Source organism: Ovis aries, chromosome 1 (assembly GCF_016772045.2).
Source record: "Ovis aries strain OAR_USU_Benz2616 breed Rambouillet chromosome 1, ARS-UI_Ramb_v3.0, whole genome shotgun sequence".
NCBI classification, from domain to species: domain Eukaryota; kingdom Metazoa; phylum Chordata; class Mammalia; order Artiodactyla; family Bovidae; genus Ovis; species Ovis aries.
The window spans coordinates 117,864,477-117,889,196 of record NC_056054.1 but is presented as its reverse complement, the minus strand read 5'-3'; the positions used below and the strand labels follow the sequence as shown (position 1 = coordinate 117,889,196).

Genomic DNA, 24,720 nt, shown 5'->3' with positions numbered 1-24,720 from the left:
TGAAATGAATGAATGAAATTGGATAAGAATGAAATTGGACCCCTATCTAACATTATACACCAAAATGAATTCAGAATGGATTAAAGACTAGAGTGTAAGACCAGAAATCATAAAGTTCCTAGCAAAAAGCATAGGGAGTAAGCACTTTGACATCAGTCTTGGTGATGATTTTTTGGATTTGTCACCAAAAGCAGAAGTAACAAAAGCAAAACTAAACAAGTGAGACTACATCTAACCAAAAAACTTCTGTACTGCAAAGGAAACAAGCAGTATAAGCAGTATAAGCCCACTTATAAAATGTGAGAAAATATTTGCAAATCATACATTTGATAAGGAAATAATATCCAAAATATATAAAGAACACACAATTCAACAAAAAACTATCAAACAATCCAATTAAAAAGTATATAGAAGAACTGAATAGATAATTTTCTAAAGACACAAAAAAGGCAAGTATATAAAAAGGTGTTCAGTATCAGTAATCATCAGGGAAATGCAAATAGAAACCACAATGAAATATCACCTTACACTTGGTAAAATGGTTATCAAACCAACAAGTGGTGGTGAGGATGCAGAGAAATGAGAACATTTGTGCACTGTGGGTGGGACTGCAAATTTGTGCAGCCAGTAATATGGAGGTTGCTCAAACAATAAAACTAGAACTACCATATGACCTACCCATTCTACCTCTGGATATATATCCAAATGAAATCAAAATAGGATATCAAAGATACACCTGTTGACTTATATGTCATTCCAGCATTATTCACAATAGTCAAAATATGGAAACAGCCTGTGTCCATAAATAGATGAAACAATAAAGAATGGATAAAGAATATGTAGCATGGACTTTACTGGTAGTCCAGTGGTAAGAATCTGCCTGCCAATGCAGGGGACATGGGTTCGATCCTTGGTACGGGAAGATTCCAGACACAGCAACTAAGTCTGTGGGCCACAACTATTGAGCCCAAGCTCTAGAGCCTACGGACGGTAACTACAGAAGCCTGTGCACCTAAAACCCATGCTCCACAGCGAGAAGCCACCGCAGGGAGAAGACCATGCACAGCAACTTATAGAGTAGCACCAACTCGCCCCAACTAGAGCAAGCCCTCAGGCAGCAAGGAAGACCCAGCACAGCCTAAATAAATAAGTTTTTAAATGGTGTGGCATACATACACACACACACACAGTTCAGTTCAGTTACTCAGTCCTGTCCAAATCTACGCACTGCCGCACATCAAGCTTCCCTGTCCATCACCAACTCCTGGAGCTTGCACAAACTCACGCACATCAAGTCAGTGATGCCACCCAACCATCTCATCTTCTGTTGTCACCTTCTCCTCCTGCCCTCAATCTTTCCCAGCATCAGGGTCTTTTCCAATGAGTCTGTTCTTCACATCAGGTGGCCAAAATATTGAAGCTTCACCATCAGTCCTTCCAATGAAGATTCAGGACTGATTTCCTTTAGGACTGACTGGTTTGATCTCCTTGCAGTCCAAGGGACTCTCAAGAGTCTTCTCCAACATCACAGTTCAAAAGCATCAATTCTTTGGCACTCAGCTTTCTATTTGGTCTATCTCTCACATCCATACATGACTACACAGTGAACTATTACTCAGTTGTGAGAAAGAAGGAAATCATTTTATTTGTGACAATATGGGTAGACTTTGAGGACATTGTGCAAAGTGAAATCTATCAGACAGAAAAAGACAAATAATGTATTCTTATCACTTATCTCTGGGTTGGGAAGATCCTCTGGAGAAGGAAATGGCTATCCACTGCAGTATTCTTGCCTGGGAAATCCCATGGACAGAGGAGCCTGGCAGGCTACAGTCCACATGGTCACAAAGAGTTAGATGTGACTGTTTTCGAACACCATCTGCTCCCTCTATGTCTCATGTATTACTTATATGTGGAATCTTTAAAAAAAAAAAAAAGACAAACACAGAGAAGCTGAGTAAAGAAAAGTTGTTGCCAGGGCCTGAGGGTGGAGAAAATAGAGAGAGGTTAGTAAAAGTATACCAACTTTTAGCTATAAGATTAATAAAGTCTGAGGATCAAACATAAAACATGGTGACTATAGCTGGTAACTGGTTTAAAAAAAAACTTCAAGTAAATTTTAAAATCTAATTAGTTTTATTTAATATAAGGCAATTCATGAATTAGATAGGACCCCAACTAGCAACTAATGGGCTTCCCAGATGGTGCAGTGGTAAAGAATCTGCCTGCCAAGCAGGAGTTGTGAGAGACGCAGGCTTGATCCCAGGATTGGGAAGGTGTCCTGGAGAAGGAAATGGCAACCCATTACAGTATTCTTGCCTGGAAAATTCCATGGACAGAGTCTGGCAGGCTACAGTCCACAGGGTCACAAAGCGTCAGATACGACTGAACACCAGCACAGACCTGGCTCTGGCTGCCTCTTGAACATCATCTCTCCCCAGTGGGGCAGGGTTATTCTGAAGGATACAGTGCAAGAAAAGAAGAAGAAAAAGAAGCCATCTAGCAACTAAGAGTGCTTTGAGGAGTTGTATGAAATGGAGGGTTACAAGGCAGCAGGCAGCCTTGGAGGGTTATAGGCAGCAGGAGAGTGGGGCAAGAAGGTATTAGCAAAAGAACAGAAAAGATTGTCTCCATCCAGGCCACCTTTTTGGGTGGGTGGGAGAGGAAACAGCAGAAGTCTTTATCTTGTAATATCAGACCAACTGTTTTAAAGGTCACATTTCTGTGGAATGCTAAAATTGCAATTACAGACATACCTCAGAGATATTGTGTGCTCAGTTCCAGACCACCACAATAAAGCAAATATTGCAATGAAGTGAGTCACATGAAACTTTTGTTTATCCAGTGTACATAAAAGTTAGGTTTATGCTATACCATAGGAAAAGGAGTGCATCAAGGCTGTATATTGTCACCCTGCTTATTTAACTTATATGCAGAGTACATCATGAGAAACGCTGGACTGGAAAGAAACACAAGCTGGAATCAAGACTGCCGGGAGAAATATCAATAACCTCAGATATGCAGATGACACCACCCTTATGGCAGAAAGTGAAGAGGAACTAAAAGCCTCTTGATGAAAGTGAAAGAGGAGAGTGAGAAAGTTGGCTTAAAGCTCAACATTCAGAAAACGAAGATCATGGCATCCAGTCCCATCACTTCATGGGAAATAGATGGGGAAACAGGGGAAACAGTGTCAGACTTTACTTTTTTGGGCTCCAAAATCACTGCAGATGGTGACTGCAGCCATGAAATTAAAAGACGCTTACTCCTTGGAAGAAAAGTTATGACCAACCTAGATAGCATATTCAAAAGCAGAGACATTACTTTGCTGACTAAGGTCTGTCTAGTCAAGGCTATGGTTTTTCCAGTGGTTATGTATGGATGTGAGAGTTGGACTGTGAAGAAGGCTGAGCGCCGAAGAATTGATGCTTTTGAACTGTGGTGTTGGAGAAGACTCTTGAGAGTCCCTTGGACTGCAAGGAGATCCAACCAGTCCATTCTGAAGGAGATCAGCCCTGGGATTTCTTTGGAGGGAATGATGCTAAAGCTGAAGCTCCAGTACTTTGGCCACCTCATGTGAAGAGTTGACTCAATGGAAAAGACTCTGATGCTGGGAGGGATTGGGGGCAGGAGGAGAAGGGGACGACAGAGAATGAGATGGCTGGATGGCATCACTGACTCAGTGGACGTGAGTCTGAGTGAACTCTGGGAGTTGGTGATGGACAGGGAGGCCTGGCGTGCTGCGATTCATGGGGTCGCAAAGAGTCGGACACGACTGAGCAACTGAACTGAACTGAACTGATAGTCTATTAAGGGCTTCCCTAGTGGCTCAGATGGTAAAGAATCTGCCTGCAATGAGGGAGACCTGGGTTCGATCCGAGTTGGGAAGATCCCCTGGAGGAGGGCATGGCAACCCACTCCAGTATTCTTACCTGGAGAATCCCTATGAACAGAGGAGCCTGGTGGCTACAGTCTATGGAGTCACAGAGTCAGACACGACTGAGTGACTAAGCACATAGTCTGTTAAACGTGCAATAACATTATGTCTAAAAAAAAAAAATGTATCTGTGTTATTCATTCAATTATGTCCAACTCTTTGCAACCCCATGAACTATAGCCCACCAGGCTCCTCTGTCCACGGAATTCTTCAGGCAAGAATAATGGAGTGGGTAGCCATTCCCTTTTCCAGGGAATCTTCCTTACCCAGGGATCAAACCTGGGTCTTCTGTATGCAGGCAAATTCGTCACCATCTGAGCCACTGGGGACACAAGGTTTCCACAAACCAACTGTCAAAATCAAAGCACAATAACATAAAGTGCAACAAAATGAGGTAGATATGCCTGTTTCAAATTAAAGAAAAACACTCAGTGTAAACGTTGTGAGTTGACTTTTATTCGGGGACTTTACAGAGAACTATTGCCCAGGAGATAGCCTCTCAGTAATTCTGTGGGGACTACTCCAAAGACATAGGGGAGGAGCCATTATATATATGATTTGGGGGGCCTGGGAAATAAATACATGTTGACAAACATATTTCAGGTAAAAGATGACTGCTAATTACAAAGAACAGATATCTCAAGTTAATAATTTTGATGCTTTTCTGTGTATGGGAAGTTTCAAGAATTGAGGGTCATTAAAATTCTTCCTTAAATATGGATCTTATTATCTACAGGCCCAAAGCAGAAAATGTTTTATGCTGTTTCCCTCACCCCATTCCAAATCCCCTTCAAAGAGTGCACAGATGGCGGGCAACGTCGGTGAGCTGCAACTTAACCCTTTCATAAATGGGGTGATGAGCCACGATCTTTGTTCTCTTTGTTCATACTTAAAAGTCTTGGATTGCTGCCTTGGGGAAAAATGACTCCATTTTGGGCCTTTTTAATTTGATGCTGTATTGCATAAACAAAATTTGCTTTGAAAGTAGAATTTAAATGTTCTCAACACACACATGCACACAAAAAATATGTGAGGTGATGGATATGTTAACTATCTAGATGGAGGGAATCATTCAAAATGTGCATATATATCAAATCACTACAATGTATACTTCAAATATCTTATGATTTCATTTGTCAATGATACGTCAATAAAGGTGAAAGTCTTTTGAAAAGTAAAATATCCTTCAAAATTGACCCTCTGGGGACACAGCAGCAAACTTGGGCAGGTATTCCTTTTCCAGACTAGTTGTAAAAATGCCATAATAGAAAGAAGGATGTTGACAGGTTCCAGAATTTTACATAATTGCTCTAAGAAAAGCCTAGGGGAGAAAAAATTGTGTTATCAGTTCTTGAACAGGAAGAAATGACAATCTGAATATGTAAGATGGCCAGTATCATGAAAGTAGATATTCTAGGTAAGAATTGTGATTTTTTCCTTTCCTTCTCATGTTGTTTACTCAAAATGGTTCCCTAAAAGTTGATCTGAATAATTTTATCACATAATGCCAAATTCCTTTCAATGCTGTTGCACAATTTTGCATTGCCATCAGCAATATATGACAGTATTTGATAATTCACAGCCATGCTAATAGAATGTATTGTCAAATTCTTAGATTTCTGATGGATGAGATTTGAGAAATGGTGTTCAATATTGTTTTACACTTTCTCTTATTGGGAGTAAGCGTGATTATCCTTTCATTTGTTTAAAAGATATTATCTTTTTTTATGAACTGTGTATTGTGATTTTTGTCCATTTTTCTGTCATGGTTTGGCTCTCGTTTTTTATTTAAATCAACCCTTTGTCTGTGGTACAGCGGCAATTATTTTCTTTTAGTTTTCATTTGTCTTTTGCTATGTCTGTAGCACAATTTTTTTTTTTAATCCTTAAGTACTTAAATGTATCACTCTTTTAACTATCATTTCTTCTGATTTGGCTTAATAGTTAAGAACAGATTTCTCCTCTCTAGTTCCAAAGAAATTCATCTCGGTTTCTTCTGGGGTTTGTATGTTTTCATGTTTTTTCATTTTAGATCTCAAACCTATTTTGCTAATAATGCTTTCAAGTCTTTTATAGTCTTATTGATTTTCTATCTACTTGTAGCAAACTATAACTGTAGACTTATCTATTTTTCTTTTCTAGACCGTCAGCTTTTATTTCATGTATTTTGAAGCTCTGACAAGTGCATAAACATCAAAGACTGTTATGTCTTTATATTGAAATGATCTTTCTGTTATTATGAAATGTTTTCTTTACTCCTGGTAATATACTTGTCCTAAAGTTCACTTTGTCTCATATTAATACAGTTCACCCTTCTTGAGAGTAATGTTTACATATTTTTTAACATGAATTTAAAAATATATTATTCTTCCATATATATATATTTGTGTTAATATATTTCATTGGTTCTTTTTTAAGCCAGTATGAAAATCTCTGCCTTTCCATTTTGATGTTTAGACCATTTATATTTAGTGTAATTTTCCATACGGTAAGGTTTAAATCTAACACTTTACTATTTTGTATTTTTCTGATGTGTCCATTGTCTCCTTTTTTTGTCTTTTCCTTTTTTAAGAATAATTTTAAAATTCTACTTAATTCCCATTCTGGCGTATTAGCTGTATTTTTGTATTAGTTTTTTAGTGGTTGATCTGGAGTTTACAACTGCATCTTTAACTTATACTCTATCTTCAAATACGATTATGGTGGTGGTGGTGGTTTAGTAGCTAAGTCGTCTCTGACTCTTGTGACCCCATGGACGGTAGCCCACCAGGCTCCTCTGTCCATGGGATTGTCCAGGCAAGAATACTGGAGTGGATTGCCATTTCCTTCTCCAGGGGATCTTTCCAACCCAGGAATCGAACCCGGGTCTCCTGCATTGCAGGCAGATTCTTTACCAACTGAACTATGAGGGAAGCCCCAATACTATTATACTATATGATAAAATGTTAAAATCATACAAGAGTATACTTATATTTCTCCCATACATCCTTTGTTGCTGTTCTTGTCATACATTTCACTTTTATACAAGTTATTAACTTCAGGCTACTATTGTTGTTCAGTTGCTAAGTCATGTACCACTGTTTGTGACCCCATGGACTACAGCACACCAGGCCTTCCTATCCCACACTATCACCCAGAGTTTGCCCAAGTTCATGTCCAGTGAGTCAGTGATGCTATCCAACCATCTCATCCTCTGTCACTGTCTTCTTTTGCCTTCAGTCTTTCTCAGCACCAAGGTCTTTTCCAATGAGTTGGCTCTTTGCATAATGTGGCCAAAGTATTGGAGTTTCAGCATCAGTTCTTCCAATGAATATTCAGGGTTGATTTTCTTTAGGATTGAATGGTTTGCTCTCCTTAACTTCTAAGGGACTCTCAAGAGTCTTCTCCAGCACTACAGTTTGAAAGCATCAATTCTTTGGTGCTCAGCTTTCTTTATGGTCCAAGTCTCATATTTATACATGACTACTGGAAAGACCATAGTTTTCACTATGCGGACCTCTGTCAGCAAAGTGATATCTCTGCTTTTTAATACACTGTCTAGGTGTGTTACACCTTTCCTTCCAAGAAGCAGTTCGGTTCAGTTGCTCATTTGTGTCCAACTCTTTATGACCCCATGGACTGCAGCATGCCAGGCTTCTCAGTCCATCATCAACTCCCAGAGTTTATTCAAACTCACGGCCACTGAGTAGGTGATGCCATCCAACCATCTCATGCTCTGTCATCCCTTTCTCCTCCTGCCTTCAATCTTTCCCAGCATCAGGGTCTTTTCAAACGAGTCAGGTCTTCACATCAGGTGGCCAAAGTACTGCAGTTTCACCTTCAGTATCAGTCCTTTCATTGAACATTCAGAACTGATTTCCTTTAGGATGGAGGGTTGGATCTCCTTGCACTCCAAGGGACTCTCAAGAGTCTCCTCCAATACCACAGCTCAAAAGCATCAATTCTTCAGCACTCAGCTTTCCTTATAGTTCAATTCTCACATCCATATACTGGAAAAACCATAGCTTTGACTAGACAGACCTTTGTTGGCAAAGTAATGTCTCTGCCTTTTAATATTCTGTCTGGGCTGGTCATAACTTTTCTTCCAAGGAGCAAGTGTCTTTTAATTTCATGGCTGAGTCACCATCTGCAGTGATTTTGGAGCCCCCAAAATGAAGTCTGTCCCTATTTCCACTGTTTCCCTCTCTATTTGCCATGAAATGATGGGACCAGAAGCCATGATCTTAGTTTTCTGAGTGTTGAGCTTTAAGCCAACTTTTTCACTCTCCTCTTTCACTTTCATCAAGAGGCTTTTTAGTTCCTCTTCACTTATGATGCCATAAGGGTGGTGTCATCTGCATACCTGAGGTTATTGATATTTCTCCCAGCAGTCTTGATTCCTGGCATTTCTCATGATGTACTCTGCATATAAGTTAAATAAGCAGGGTGACAATATACAGCCTTGACATAGTCCTTTTCCTATTTGGAACCAGTCTGTTGTTCCTTGTCCAGTTCTAACTGTTGCTTCCTGACCTGCATACAGATTTCTCGGGTGGCAGTTCAGGTGGTCTGGTATTCCCATCTCTTGAAGAATTTTCCAGTTTGTTGTGATCCACACAGTCAAAGGCTTCGGCATAGTCAATAAAGCAAAAGTAGATGTTTTTCTGGAACTCTCTTGCTTTTTTGATGATCCAGCAGATGTTGGCAATTTGATCCTCTGCCTCTTCTAAATCTACCTTGAACATCTGAAAGTTCACAGTTCACGTACTGTTGAAGCCTGGCTTGGAGAATTTGGAGCATTACTTTGCTAACATGTGAGATGAGTGCAATTATGCTGTAGTTTGAGCATTCTTTGACATTGCTTTTCTTTGGAACTGGAATGAAAACTGACCTTTTCCAGTCCTGTGGCCACTGCTGAGTTTTTCAGATTTGCTGGGCATATTCAGTGCAGCACTTTCACAGCACCATCTTTTAGGATTTTAAATAGTTCAACTGGAATTCCATCACATCCACTAGTTTTTTTGTAGTGAAGCAAGTACCTTCTAATTTCATGGCTGCAGTCACCATCTGCAGTGATTTTGGAGCCCAAGAAGAGAAAATCTGTCACTGCTTTATTTATGAAAATCAGTATATTTACTGGGTTTATTATTTCTGGCACCTTCATTCCTTTGTATAAATCCAGCTTTTAATCTTGTATCGTTTTCCTTCCACCTGGAGTAATACTTCTTTTACTGTAGTACAATACGTTAGTGCCCATTTATCTCAGATTTGTCTGAAAATATCTTTATCTTACCTTAATTTTGAAGAATATTTTTGTTACAGGAAGAATCAGTTATTTTCAGTATATTAAAACTATTCTATCATCTGACTTGCTTAGGTTCTAATGAGAAAGTTGCTGTCATTTTATTTTTGTTTCTTTGTGTATAATGTGTATTTTTGTTCCTCTTATTGCTTTTCAATTTTCTCTTTTATCAGTGCTTTTCAGCAATGCAACTGTAATGTGCCTTGATGTGCCTTTTTCTTTAACTTATCCTATTTGGCATTAGTTGAGACTCTTGGATCTAGGGAGGTAGTTAAAAACGTATAAAACAGTGTTATATCTGAATTGCAAGAAGCTAGGAAAGACTGAATATGCTAAACAGAGACATGGAAGATATAGGAAAAAAGATCACAAATCACACTCATAGAAATGAAACACACAGTTTTAAAAGTGACAGTATATCAGGTATTACAGAAAACTGATTAGTGAATTTAATGCACTAGAAAACATCCCAAATGAAACACAGAGAAGAGATGAAATCCACCACAAACTCCTTTAAGTTTCTGAGAAGTAATAGGTGAACTTATTGAATAAAAATGAGATGAGCTACAATGTGATGAAAGATGTGAGAAAGATTCTACAAAGGGAATGGAATAAGGGTGTAGCAAATGAGATTAAAAAGATTGCAAAGAGCATACAATACCAAGCTGAGTTTATAAAACAAGATTTTTATGGATATATTTTCCCATCCACCACACTAGAAACACCAAAATAATTTTTGCCATTTCTCGTTTCTCTATTCCCTAAGCCATACTAAGTTAGTCCCATGAATAACCTTCCTGGTTTCTAGTAGTCATCATTCTTTTCACTGACACCCTAGTTCTGTCTCTTTTTTTGTCTGTCTAGATGTCAATATGGTAATCTGCCTTCAAAGTAATCTGCCTTCCATTCTGAATTGTGTTGCCAAATTCTTTTTCCTAAGGCACCAGTTTGATCATATCACTTTTTTTTTTTGCTCTAAAATCTTCAAAGTTTCTGCTGTCTTCTGAATAAAAATGTGGACTATGTTTCACCTGCAATTCAAAGTCCTACTTATTTCTCTAGCTTTTTATAAGTCTTATGGTATACCTGTACTAAATTATCTGGAAATAATTCTAACAAACTTTTATTTTATTGCCTCTTACTTTGTCATTAATGAAAAGTTACTGAGAACATTCGATGTAGTATTTTTGAAAAAATATATTTATTTATTTACTAATTGGGGGCAGGAGGAGAAGGGGACAACAGAGGATGAGATGGCTGGACGGCATCACTGACTCGATGGACGTAAGTCTGAGTGAACTCCGGGAGTTGGTGATGGACAGGGAGGCCTGGCGTGCTTCGATTCATGGGGTCGCAAGGAGTCGGACATGACTGAGTGACTGAACTGAACTGAATGGCTATGACAGGTCTCAGCTGCAGCACACTGGATATTCGATCTTGTTGCAGCATGCAGGATCTTTTAGTTGTAGCATTTGAACTCTTAGTTGCAACATGTGGGATATAGTTCCCCGACCAGGGATTGAATCTGGGCCCCCTGTGTTGGGAGCATGGAGTCTTCGCGACTGGACCACCAGGGAAGTCCCTACAATGTGACATTAATCTAAATGCCAGGGATAAAGTTAGTTTCTTTCAACATAGTTTCATTGAAATCTGATCAACTTCATACAAATCCATATAATGAAGTTTCTGAACTTTAAAGTTGAAGATCAGACCTGGATAAAAGTAAAATCACTATGGTACATTCATTTAGGAAGTTTTTTTGTGAAATAGCCAACTGGCCTCTATGTTGAAAACATTATGGAATGAATTATTTGCATGAGACTCAAGAGAGAACCCTGAGACAGAAAAATGTATGAGAATCATATTGAAATGAATGAAAAAGTTTTACTTTGTCCCATATAGAACAATTTCCCTCTGTCTGGGAAAGGATGAATGACCTATATCACAAGAATGGAAAGTTAAAATTTCCCTGTGCTTTGGCGGAATGCTTTTGTGTGTAGAATATGTATTTCATCTCTTTGACAAACATTTTTGTGTATCTAGTAATATGCCCTATACTAAATGCATAGGTCAGTGAGATCCTAAAAATGACCTGGACTCAGAGAAATGAACCTATGAACATTAATAGGATTGTTTATGGTATTTATGTCTCTCCATGAACAAAACCCATGACTTTTTGGCAGCAAAGTGAATTACTAAGGTGGGTATGAGTCTAAGTAGTGAGTGCGAGTGAATTATTGGCCAACAGTCTATTATAGGAATACTGAGTAAGTGTGACAATGTGTATTTGTAAAGAGAAAAGTCACCTCATATTTTAGTCTTCTATTAAGATGGCCCAGACTCACATATCAGAAAAGGAATGTGGATTAGTTTAGGTATTCAAGTATTTTCAAAGGTCTCTTCTAATTTTTAGGATTATAGAAGATTATTGTCAAAACTGATTTTTTGGTATTTTCCTCTCTTAAAAGGCTACCCAGACACTCTATGTCATGCTTGTCAAAATAAAGGTTAAAATTCTGAGACTGGGCTTCCCTGTGGTTCAGTGGTTAAGAACCCAGTTGCCAATGCAGGGGACCCAGGTTTGAGCCATGGTCTGGGAAGATCCCACATGCCATGGGGCAAGTAAGCCAGTGCACCACAAGTACTGAGGCAATGTGCCCAGAGCCCAAGCTCTGTATCAAGAGAAGCCACTATGATAAGAAGCCCACATACCCCAGTGAAACTGAGTCGTGCCCCCTCACCTCAACTAGAGAAAGCCTGCATGCAGTGACAAGGACTCAGTGCAGCCAAAATAAATAAATAAAAAAAAATAAAAACATTCAGAGACTGTAATTCTATATTTTTCTTTGTTAAAAGACCCCAAGAATTGTATGAGCTTTAGCACACTCTCTCTATATATAAATAAATAAATATATAAATAAACAAATAAAAATAAAAACATTCAGAGACATTTACCATGAAATTAATGGAAGAAACTTAAGCTCTTGAGATCCTCACTTGCACTGGTTCCTTTTAAATAAGGAAGTAAGTATTCACTTTTGAAGAAGTGAATACTACTGGAATTCTATATTTTTCTTTGTTAAAAGACCCCAAGAATTGTATAAGCTTTAGCGCTCTCTCTCTCAGAGAGAGCTTCCCTTGTGGCTCAACTGGTAAAGATTCCGCCCACAATGTGGGAGACCTGGGTTTGATCCCTGACTTGGGAAGATACCTTGGAGAACGGAAAGGCTACCTACTCCAGTATTCTGGCCTCGAGAGTTCTATAGACTGTATAACCCATGGGGTCGCAAAGAGTCAGAGACTACTGAGTGACTTTCACTTCCCTAGGTCTCAGTATACCTAGAAATGCCTCTGGTATAAACCTCAGAATTCTTACAACTGTTATGCCCAAGTCGAGAAACCTCCTAATGACCACCAGGGAGCCGATATCCGATGCAAAAGCAAGAGAGTTTTTATTACCAAGCTTGAGCTGGGGCTCCCACTGTTACCGACACAGCGGCTAAGGAGAGGAGCCCCGAACTCTGGGTTACATTGCTTATATAGGGCATTCTCGCACGAAAAATTCGAAAAACGGGAGTTTCCGGGTTGGGAGACGTCTAATTGGTTACCTTCTGTGGAAGGGTTAAGTGCTGGGTTCTGATTGGTTTTCATTTCCCGGGCTGGCCACAGGTTCTGATTGATTCCCATTTCCCGGGCTTAGTTCGAATTTCCCGGGCAGGTCATAAGTCCTGAACGTAAAGTCAGGAGATCCTGATCTGGTATCTGACTGGCTTGCAGGTGGTGGGATGAGGTCAGGGGATTTCCAAAGACTCTTTCCTCAGAACTCTAAAATGGAGTCTTTTTTAACAAAATGGGGTGGCTTAGGTTCTTCACAGCCTTAGAATTCTTGTTCACCTCATTATTTAATTCTAAGAATTAATATTTCATCCTTCAAAACTCTCTTGGATTTTTCTTCTCTTTCTTGTCAGTTTTTGCTGATCACTATACAATTTAGTTCAGGGCATCTTCACTTGAAAAACTGTACCATGATGATAGCCTCATAGTTGGTTTTACTGACTGCAACTCTCCTCCAAATAAATCTATCCTTTGTAAAGTTGGCAGACTAATCTTCTTAAAAAGAAACAGATTATTTTGCAAAATTCCCATCCAAACTCAAGATATTTTGGTGTCTTTCCACTATCACGGCTCTTTTACACTTGAGATATTTAAATGCTCAGGCAAAAGGGTGGCAGTCAATCAGAGGGTACTTGAAGCCACATAAGAAATGTGAAACTTTTCTAGAGTGTCATTTTTACTTGATAGCAAGTAATTTTTTAAAAGATTACTCCCTCCTCTTCTTCAACAATATCAAGCAGATGTAGAGTTAAATGTAAAAAGAAAAAATACTTTTAAGCTCAGATGCAGAGAATTAGATTTACTATTATTCTTGGCTCCTGACACATTCTCACCAATTGTTCATTCAAGGCTGGAGCCTTCATTCATTCTGTCAACTACAAATTGGCACTCACCAAGAGTATCACCAATGCCTGAACAACAAGGCATTTGCCATCTGCCTCTACTGAGATTGAACCCCATGCTGCTGTAGCTGTTGACCTTCAACAACCCCTGAGGGAGTTCAGGGTGGAGTGAGGCGCTCTGTGCTCCAGGGAATCTGGTGGGACAGGTCTTTAGGTAGTTGGATGCTTTTAGGACGATTTTTAGGACGATCTCAATCCTTGCATCTCCTCATATCTAGAGAAGCACTAAATCCCTTCATGGTGACATCAGACGCTCATGATTAACAAAAAACCTTTTGTAAATTGAGGGCTTCATGATATTGAACTCCCCCTTCACCAAGACCTTATGTATTGACTTTCCCCCACTGCCACTTTGGAACAGTCTCTCAGAGCTATCTGTCACGTGAGTGTATGTTCCTTGGTTCTTTGTCTCGTCACAACAAAGATTTGGAGCAACGGACATTAAAGCTATCAGCGCGTCACAGGTCTCTTGGACAAAACATGTTATAGCTCTTAGGCAAATCAGTGTTACAGCTCTATTTTATTTAGAAGATAGCAGGAGAATCCATCCTCGAAGTGTGAGGGCATGCCAACCCAAAGACTTGAAGGGAAGAGAGTGGAGGAGCGCATGGGGGAGGGGGAGAGAGAGAGGGAGAGAGAAAGAGCTCACACACGCACGTGGGAGAGAAAGAGCCAGAGAAAGCGCTTTGGCTCCTCTTTTTATATGTTTTTTTTCCTCCACCTGGGCCTGCCCTATGCAAATTGGGCTCAGCCAGGAGTGCTGTTTGTTCTACCTGAAGCCTTCACTCTGGTCCTCGGACCTTCTTTTGTTCTATTTTCGTGGGCTTTTCCCTTCCTTGTCTTTTAGCCACCACCATTTTGGACTCCTTTTCCCTATTCTACCTACCTAACATATCTGAGATGCTGTGTCCCAGGCTGCAGTCGTCTTTTTGCCCCAAATAAAACTTAACTCATAATTCTCAAGTTGTGTATCTTTTTTTAGTCAACAATTCTTTCATTTAAAATAATACGACAAGACTTTCTTTGTGGTCCAATGATTAGGAATCCACCTACCAATGCAGGGGCATGGGTTTAATCCCAGGTTCTGGGAAATTTCCACTTGCTGAGAGGCAACTAAGCCTCTGTACCACAACTAGTGAAGTCTGTGTGCCATAGAACCTGTGCTCTACAACAAGAGAAGCCACCACACTGAGAAGCCCACTCACTGCAGCTAGTGAGTAGCCCCCACTCAAAGCAATGAGAATGCCCATGCACAGCAATGAAGATCCAGTGTAGCCAAAAATTAATTGATAAAAAAAAATTACCCATGAAATTACCAAAGTAAAAACTAGAACATGAATTTACATTTACACTCACCCCTTTGACCTTCCATTGCATCATCCAGTCGCTCTATCGTGTCCGACTCTTTTTGCAACCCCATGGACTGTAGCCTACCAGGCTCCTCTGTCCATGGAATTTTCCAAGCAAGAGTACTGGAGTGGGTTGCCATTTCCTTATCCAGGGGATCTTCCCGACCCAGGGATTGAACCCAGGTCTCCCACATTGCAGGCAGATGCTTTACCATCTGAGCCACCGGGGAAGCCCCCCTATTCAAGGTACCACTATCTAAATCATCATTCTCCAAGATGGCAGAGTAGAAGGACAAGCACTTATCTCCTCCTGTGAGAGCACCAAAATCACAGTTAGCTGTTGAACATTCAACAGAAGGACTGTGGAACAAACCAAAAAAAGATGTGATGTGAAAGTCGCTCAGTCACGTCCAACTCTTTGTGACCCCATGGACTATACAGTCCACGGAATTCTCCATACCGGAATACTGGAGTGGGTAGCCATTCCCTTCTCCAGGGGCTCCTTCAAACCCAGGAATTGAACCAGGGTCTCCTGCTTTGTAGGGGATTCTTTACCAACTGAGCTATCAGTGAAGCCAACCACCCCCCCACCACCTGCCCCTCAAAAAGGTAAAAAGACAAAGAAGAAGCCACAGTGAGATGCTAGGAGGGATACAAGTGCAATAAAATCAAATCTCATACCCACAAGGTGGGTGACACAAACTGGAGAACAAAAATACCAAAGAAGTTCTCCCACAGTTGTGAAGGTTCTGAACCCCACAGCAGGCTTCCCAGCCTGGGGATCCAACAAAGGGACTGGGAATCCCCACAGAATCCCCACCTTGAAGGCCAGCAGAATTTGACTATAGGACTTCCATAGGACTGGGAAAAACAGAGACTCCATTCTTGGAGGGCACAAACAAAATCTTGGTGCGTACCAAGACCCGGAAGAAAGGAGCAGCTACCCCCCAGGAGACTGAACTAAAATAATCTGCTAGTGTTGAACCATCTCCTGTGGAGGTGTGGATCAGCAGGAGCCACCACAGGGATGCAGGGAGTGGCAGCACCTGTCTGGGAATGTCCTAGTTGGAGGTTCCTCTTGGAGGTTGCCATTAATCCTACCTTAGATCCCTGGGCTGGGTTGCCTCAGGCCAGACAACTACCAGGAGGGAGTATGACCCCACTCATCAAGCAGATAATTGGATTAAAGCTTAACTGAGCAAGGCCCTGCCCACCAGAGCAAGATCCAGTTTTTCCCACCACCAGTCCCTCCCATCAAGAAGCTTACACAAGCCTCTTAGCCTCCTCCATCAGAGGGCCCACAGAAGAAGCAAGAAAAACCACAGTCCCACAAAAATCACATTACAGAAAGTTAATGAGGATGGAAGAGCAGAAAGTTATGCCCCAGATGAAGGGACAAGAAAAAACCCCAGAAAAACAATGAAAAAAACAACTTCAACAACTAAAAAACAACTAAATTCAGGATCTCAGGAAAATAGAGATGAATAATACACTAGAAGGAATAAATAGAATTACTGAGGCAGAAGAATGGATAAATGACCTTGAGGACAGGATGGTGGTAATCACTGCTGCAGAACAGTATATAGAGAAAAGAAGAATAAGAAATGAAGACACCCTGAGAGACCTCTGAGACAACATTAAGTGCACCAACATTCACATTATAGGGGTCTCAGAAGGTGAAGAGAGAGACAAAGGACTTGAGGAAATATTTGAAGAGATAATAGATGAAAATTTCCCTAACATGGGAAAGGAAATAGTCAAAAAAGTTGCAGAAGTCAACAGTCAACAGTCACAGGCAGGAAATACCCAAAGAGGAACACACCAAGACACACAGTAATCAAACTGACAAAAAGACAAAGATAAAATATTAAAAGCAACAAGGGAAAAGTGACAAATAAATACCAGGGAACTCCCATCAGGCTATCAGCTGATTTCTCAACAGAAACTCTATAAGCCACAAGCATGATACATTTAAACCAATTAAAGGGAAGAATCTACAACCAAGACTACTATACCCAATAAGACTCTCCTTCAGATTTGATGGAGAAATCAAAAGCTTTTCAGACAAGCAAAAGTTAAGAGAATTTAGCACCACCAAACCAGCTTTACAACAAATGATAAAGGAACTTCTCTAGGCAGGAAACACAAAAGAAGGGAAAGACCTACAGAAAATAAACTCCAAACAATTAAGAAAATGGGAATAGGATCATACATATAGATAATTACCTTAAATGTAAATGGATTAAATGCACCAACCAAAAGAGACTGGCTGGGCATATATAGAATGTATATTAGATATATGTGTGTGCATGCTAAGTCACTTCAGTCATGTTCCATTCTTTGCAACCCTACAGACTGTAGCCCACCAGGCTTCTCTGTCCATGAGACTTTCTAGGCAAGAATACAGGAGTGGATTGCCATCCTCTCCTCCAGGGGATCATCCTAATTCAGGGATCGAACCCACTTTTTTTATGTCTCTTACACTGGCAGGCAGGTTCTTCACCACTAGCACCACCTGGGAAGCCCCGGCAGTTATATGTGCATGTATGCAATTTCACTTACCATATCACTTGCTTGACCCCCAAACTGTGTTCAGTTCAGTTCAGTTCAGTTCAGTCGCTCAGTCGTGTCCGACTCTTTGTGGCCACATGAGTCACAGCACGCCAGTCCTCCCTGTCCATCACCAACTCCCGGAGTTCACTCAGACTCACGTCCCATTGAGTCAGTCATGCCATCCAGCCATCTCATCCTCTGTCGTCCCCTTCTCCTCCTGCCCCCAATCCCTCCCAGCATCAGAGTCTTTTCCAATAAGTCAACTCTTCACATGAGGTGGCCAAAGTACTGGAGTTTCAGCTTTAGCATCATTCCCTCCAAAGAACACCCAGGGCTGATCTCCTTCAGAATGGACTGGTTTGTTCTCCTTGCAGTCCAAGGGACTCTCAAGAGTCCTCTCCAACACCACAGTTCAAAAGCATCAATTCTTCGGCGCTCAGCTTTCTTCACAGTCCAACTCTCACATCCATACATGACCACTGGAAAAACCATAGCCTTGACTAGACAGACCTTTGTTGGCAAAGTAATGTCTCTGCTTTTGAATATGCTATCTAGGTTGGTCATAACTTTTCTTCCAAGGAATAAGTGTCTTTTAATTTCATGGCTGCAGTCACCATCTCCAGTGGTTTTGGAGACCCAAAAAAATGAAGTCTGACACTGTTTCCACTGTTTCCCCATCTATTTCCCATGAAGTGATGGGACCAGATGCCATGATCTTCATTTTCGGAATGTTGAGCTTTAAGCCAACTTTTTCACTCTCCACTTTCACTTTTTTCCCCACTTTTACTTTCATCAAGAGGCTTTTTAGTTTCTCTTCACTTTCTGCCATAAGGGTGGTGTCATCTGCATATCTGAGGTTATTGATATTTCTCCCTGCAATCTTGATTCCAGCTTGTGTTTCTTCCAGCCCAGCATTTCTCATGATGTACTCTGCACAGAAATTAAATAAGCAGGGTTGGAACCAGTCTGTTGTTCCATGTCCAGTTCTAACTGTTGCTTCCTGACCTGCACATAGGTTTCTCAAGAGGCAGGTTAGGTGGTCTGGTATTCCCATCTCTTTCAGAATTTTCCACAGTTGATTGTGATCCACACAGTCAAAGGCTTTGGCATAGTCAATAAAGCAGACATAGATGTTTTTCTGGAACTCTCTTGCTTTTTCCATGATCCAGCGGATGTTGGCAATTTGATCTCTGGTTCCTCTGCCTTTTCTAAAACCAACTTGAACATCTGGAAGTTCACGGTTCATGTATTGCTGAAACCTGGCTTGGAGAATTTTGAGCATTCCTTTACTAGCATGTGAGATGAGTGCAATTGTGCAGTAGTTTGAACATTCTTTGGCATTGCCTTTCTTTGGGATTGGACGTTTTATACTGTTAGGTTAATCATGTTCCCATCATGGCTTACAATGTAACAATCTTTTATTTTTTGTCTACTAATTGTGAAAACTGATAAATATTTTTTACTATTGTGATTATGTAACTATTATTCACTTAATGTTATTGTAGCATGACTGGTCAAGAGAAAAATAATAGAACTCTGTATCACCAAAACTACTATTTAATAGAAAAACCGGTAATCACTTTTTAAAATCCTGATGCATATTCTAGTTATCTTGGAATTTTCTTAAAAATACAAACACCCAGGTATTGTTTTACTTTCTCCAGAGCTCCAGGTATCTTTCTAATGAGCATCCATGTTTAAAAACAACTGTACTAAAAAAAAAAAAAAAAGATAAAATACTCAAAAAAAAATTAAAAACAACTGTACTATATGATGATCTTTTACTTTATCTAGTTTATTTCATTTTTTCTATTTCATATTTAGTGCTCCCATTTCAGTTAGTTTGTTTTCCAACTTCTCCATATCCTTTTTTTTTTTTTTTTTTTTTGGATGTCTTGTCTCCAGCCTTTATGAAGCATGGTAGCTTGAGAGATATATATATATATATATATGTATATATATATATATGTCCATTTTGTATATATATTTTCAGTTCAGTTCAGTCACTCAGTCGTGTCTAACTCTGTGAACCAGTGGAATGCAGCACATACATATAATATGTATAATATATATATATTTTAGGGAACTTATGAAATTTTGCCTAATTGAAACATTAATGACATTTTGATTCCACTTATTTGACTTAGTATGAATAGAATGCTAGATTTCTAATTAAAATAATATGCAACAGGCAATAAAGCTTTACTGTATAGCACAAGGAACTCTAGTAAATATCTTGTAATAACCTATAATGGAAAATAATCTCAAAAATATATGTGTATATGTATACATGTGTATATGTGTATATGTATAACCTTGCTGTGCATCTGAAACACTGTAGGTCAACTATACTTTTAAAATATGTATATATTAAAAACAATCATTTTCTTGCTTTTCTTTTTATTATCACCTATATTCCTAAATAGTGTTGGGTGGGGAACTTAGAAGTTATTAACATTACGAAGTCTACTTCACGCTGTATATAATTCTTACATTCTTTTCACTCAATGTTGTATTGCTAGGATTAATTCAGGCATGCTTGTGTGCATGCTCAATTACTTCAGTTGTGTCCAACTCTTTGCAACCCTATGGACTGTAGCCCATCAGCCTCCTCTGTCCATGGGATTCTTCAGGCAAGAATATTGGAGTGGGTTGCCATGCCCTCCTCCAGAGAATCTTTCTGACCCAGGAATCAAACCTGCGTCTCCTGCATTGCAGATTTTTTACCTACTGAGCCAAGCGGAAAGCCCATTATTAAGGACTATAACTGTAGTACTATATAATCTAGAGTATATATCCTAATTTATCTATCCTCTATTTGTATACGGGCATTTGGGTTGTTTTTAGATTTTGATATTAAAGAGAATACTCATATAAACAATCTCGTACATATCCTGGTACTTGTTCAAGTTTCCTTTGGGTATACACCTAGGAGCAAAATGGTAGGTCATGGGGTACGCAAATGTTTATCTCTACAGGGTAATACAAACTTTTGAAGGGGGCAGTACCAATTTACACTCCCACAAGGATCAAAAGATTCTGCTGATCCATATCCTCTAGATATGGTCCAAATTAACAAAATCTTTTAAAATTTATGGTACCATATGTACTATATCAAGCCTACCTTTTTAACTGTGTCCAAGGGTACAGCTCCCCTTCATGGATAACAGCTTTGACATGTTGAAGAGGCTTGCATAATGCAATGAAGCTACGAGCCATGCCGTGCAGGGCCACCCAAGACAAATGGGTTATAGTGATGAGTTCTGACAAATCATGGTCTACTGGAGGAGGAAATGGCAACCCACTCCAATATTCTTGCCATGAGAACCCCACTGATAGTATGAAAAGGCAAAAAGGTATGACAATGGAGCAATTACTAATAGCTCCAGAAAGAATGAAGTGGCTAAAAAAAAAACAAAAGCCAAAAACCATGAAGCAGATACACTGAGTTGTGGATGTGTCTGAAGTGGATACAACACTCAGTTGTGGATGTGTCTGGTGGTGAAAGTAAATTCCAGTGCTATAAAGAACAATACTGCATAGGAACCTACAATGTTAGGTCCATGAATCAAGGTAAATTGGAATGGTCAAGCAGATGACAAGACTGAGCACAGGCATCTTAGGAATCAGTAAAGTAAAATGGATGGGAACGGGCAAATTTAATTCAGATGATCATTATGTATACTACTATGTGTAAGAATCCCTTAGAAGGAATGGTGTAACCCTCTTAATCAACAAGAGTCCAATTCATTCATATTGCTGTACAACAACCAGCCACCACATACATCTTCAGAACTTTTCATCTTCCCAAACTGAAATTCTGTGCCTATTAAACAATAACTCTTGTCTCTCTCCTCTTCCCAGTCCTGATCATCCACTGTTCTACTTTCTACGTCTATGGACTGACAACGCTAAGTACTTCATAGTGGAATCACACAATATTTATCCTTTTGTGACTGGGTTATTTCACTCAGCATAATGTCTTCAAGGCTCATCTCTGTTGTAGCATGTATTAGAATGTTCTTTTTAAGACTTAATAATTTTATATATACTGGTTCCAAATAGGAAAAGGAGTACGTCAAGGCTGTACATTGTCACCCTGCTTATTTAACTTCTATGCAGAATACATCATGAGAAACACTGGGCTGGAAGAAGCACAAGCTGGAATCAAGATTGCCGGGAGAAATATCAATAATCTCAGATATGCAGATGACACCACCCTTATGGCAGAAAGTGAAGAGAAACTAAAAAGCCTCTTGATGAAAGTGGAGAGTGAAAAAGTTGGCTTAAAGTTCAACATTCAGAAAACAAAGATCATGGCATCTGGTCCTATCACTTCATGGGAAATAGATGGGGAAACAGTGGAAACAGTGTCAGACTTTATTTTGGGGGGCTCCAAAACCATTGGAGATGGTGACTGCAGCCATGAAATTAAAAGACGCTTATTCCTTGGAAGAAAAGTTATGACCAACCTAGATAGCATATTCAAAAGCAGAGACATTACTTTGCCAACAAAGGTCTGTCTAGTCAAGGCTATGGATTTTCCAGTAGTCATGTATGGATATGAGAGTTGGACTGTGAAGAAAGCTGAGAGCCGAAGAATTGATGCTTTTGAACTGTGGTGTTGGAGAAGACTTTTGAGAGTCCCTTGGACTGCAAGAACAAACCAGTCCATTCTGAAGGAGATCAGCCCCGGGATTTCTTTGGAAGGAATGATGCTAAAGCTGAAACTCCAGTACTTTGGCCACCTCATGTGAAGAGTTGACTTATTGGAAAAGACTCTGATGCTGGGAGGGATTGGGGGCAGGAGGAGAAGGGGACGAGAGGATGAGATGGCTGGATGGCATGACTGACTCGATGGGACGTGAGTCTGAGTGAACTCCGGGAGTTGGTGATGGACAGGGAGGCCTGGCGTGCTGTGACTCATGGGGTCACAAAGAGTTGGACATGACTAAGCGACTGAACTGAACTGAACTGATACTGATATATATATAAGGGAAGTGTAAGTACATATGTAAGTATAAGGGAAGAAGAGAAAACTGGAGTTTGGGTGAAAGAACTGCATAGATTCAGTATGGAATATCTACATGAAAATGCCTAGTTGGCAGTTAGATACTAGGTCTGAGAATCAGAAAAAAAATTTCAGCTACCAGCAGATAGATGGTAACTAAAGCTATTGAAGAAAGCAAGGTCACCAGGAAAATGAATAGAATGAGAAAAAGCTAGTCTAAGGATTATGGATTATGTGCTAGGTGGTTTAATAAGACCAATAATAGTAATAGTTAACACTTACTATGAACTTTCTATGAGCCAAGTACCATTTTAAATATTTTACTCACATAATTAAAAAAAAAAACCCTTTGGACTTAGGTGCTATTATTATTATGTCATTTAAGGAAACCAAGGGCCAGTGCAGTGAAATAATTTGCCTAAAACTGCATATCTACTTGAGTGGTGAAGCTAAGGCTTTAAGACAGGTAGCCTGACTCCAGAACTTTGCCCCTAACCTTATATAAACCTTATAGTAATTCTGCAAAGTAGATATTTTCGCCTCTATTTCACATATTAAAAAAAAAAAAGAGGCTCAGAGAAATTAAATTCACTTCCTAGAATAATACAGGTTGCATGAAGTAGGGTTACAATTTAAACCTCAAGACCATATTCTTTCATACCTGAGTTAAGAGAAGTGATTTAATTTCTCTCATAATCTTTTATAATGCTGAGCCTAGTAGTAAATATAATTATTACTACTAATAATGTAAGAACATTGAAGTTTAGCTCCCACTTACCTTTCACAGAAAGTTACTTGAGGTTGTACCACAACATAAAAAAAAAAAAGTATAAACTAAGGCAGAAGTTGTTGGTTCAGGAAAAAGTGACTCCTATCCTAGAGAAGAGTGAGAGGAAGTCCCAGGACATAAGCCTTGTAATAGTCATAGAAATTAAGAGCAGGACAGTGACTTTTTGGAGTGGTCTTCAGGGACAAAACTTTGAAACCTAAAAATTAGTACAACCAAGTGCTTAAAGACATGATAAAGGAATCTGGTAGCATGCAATAAAGATGTCATTGAATTGCCTCTAGCAGTTTTCTTCAGCGAGAGGGTCACATCATTGCCCTAGAGAGGGCTTACCAGGTGGCACTGGTGGTAAAGAATCCACCTGCCGATGCAGTAGATATGAAAGACAAGAGTTCGACCCCCTGGTCAGGAAGATACCCTGGAGAAGGGAATGGCAACCTACTTCCGTATTCTTGCCTGGAAAATTCCACGGACAAAGGAGTCTGTCAGGCTCCTATGCATCCATTTGGTAGCAAAGAGCTAGACATGACTCAGCAACTAACACACACAGAGAAGGAAATGTTATCCTGACAGTAGACAGTTTTGTAGTAAATATTAACTGAGGAATAATTTAAATGCTTTTTATTACATTTTAACACCTTTGGATGAGATGCATCTTACAATCATGGTTTTCTTATTTTCTTTCTTAGTAGTACATAAAATAGCACGTTGGATTTGATCAAATGCGTGTGTCACAGTTTTAGATGTTTTATAATATACTCTAATTTAATCTTCATAATTGTTTCATGTAGTTGATGCTATTAGTATTTTACAGGTAAGGAAATTGAGGCTCAAAGATGTTAATATGTTCAAGGACTGCTGTCAAGTGGAAAAGCAAGTACTGCAAACCAGGTATGGGAAATTCCCTGGTGGGTCGGTGATTAGGACTCAGTGCTTTAACTGCCAGGCCCCAGGTTCAATCAGCAAGTCTTGTGGCATGATGGCAAAAAAAAAGAAAAAAAGACAGAAAGGAAATCAAGAGAGAAAACCAAGTTTAACTTCAAAGGTCATGCTCTGTTGTACCTCAACATTTACCATGGGTGATACAAAGCTCCACGTTGAATAGTTCAAATGGGATGAAGCTTTTCCAGCTACTCCAGAAAGAGCCAATCTTGCCTTCATCTGTGCTCGTAACATTTTATGAACATCTCTGTGGATGTAAAATGTCACTTGCCATATCAGCAAACACATGATGCTGCTGCCATCAAGCCATCAGCCACTATTCAGGCCTGAGGGAGCTCAGGAA

At 39.7% G+C, this 24,720-nt stretch overlaps 1 long non-coding RNA gene across 5 annotated transcripts in view; it reads right to left on the bottom strand.

Moving 5' to 3' along the window:
• The window catches only part of LOC114117862 (uncharacterized), a 37,647-nt gene that overhangs the window by 11,011 nt on the left and 1,916 nt on the right, over positions 1–24,720 (bottom strand). The window contains exon 3 of one of the 5 annotated variants that reach the window (XR_009597657.1): positions 17,647–18,896. The exons of 2 other annotated variants lie outside the window; for them this stretch is intronic. This is a non-coding gene — a long non-coding RNA (uncharacterized LOC114117862). Of the gene's footprint in view, positions 1–12,646; positions 18,901–24,720 lie in introns of those variants that run through there. 2 more of the 5 variants (XR_009597659.1, XR_006061474.2) reach the window with 2 other exon arrangements.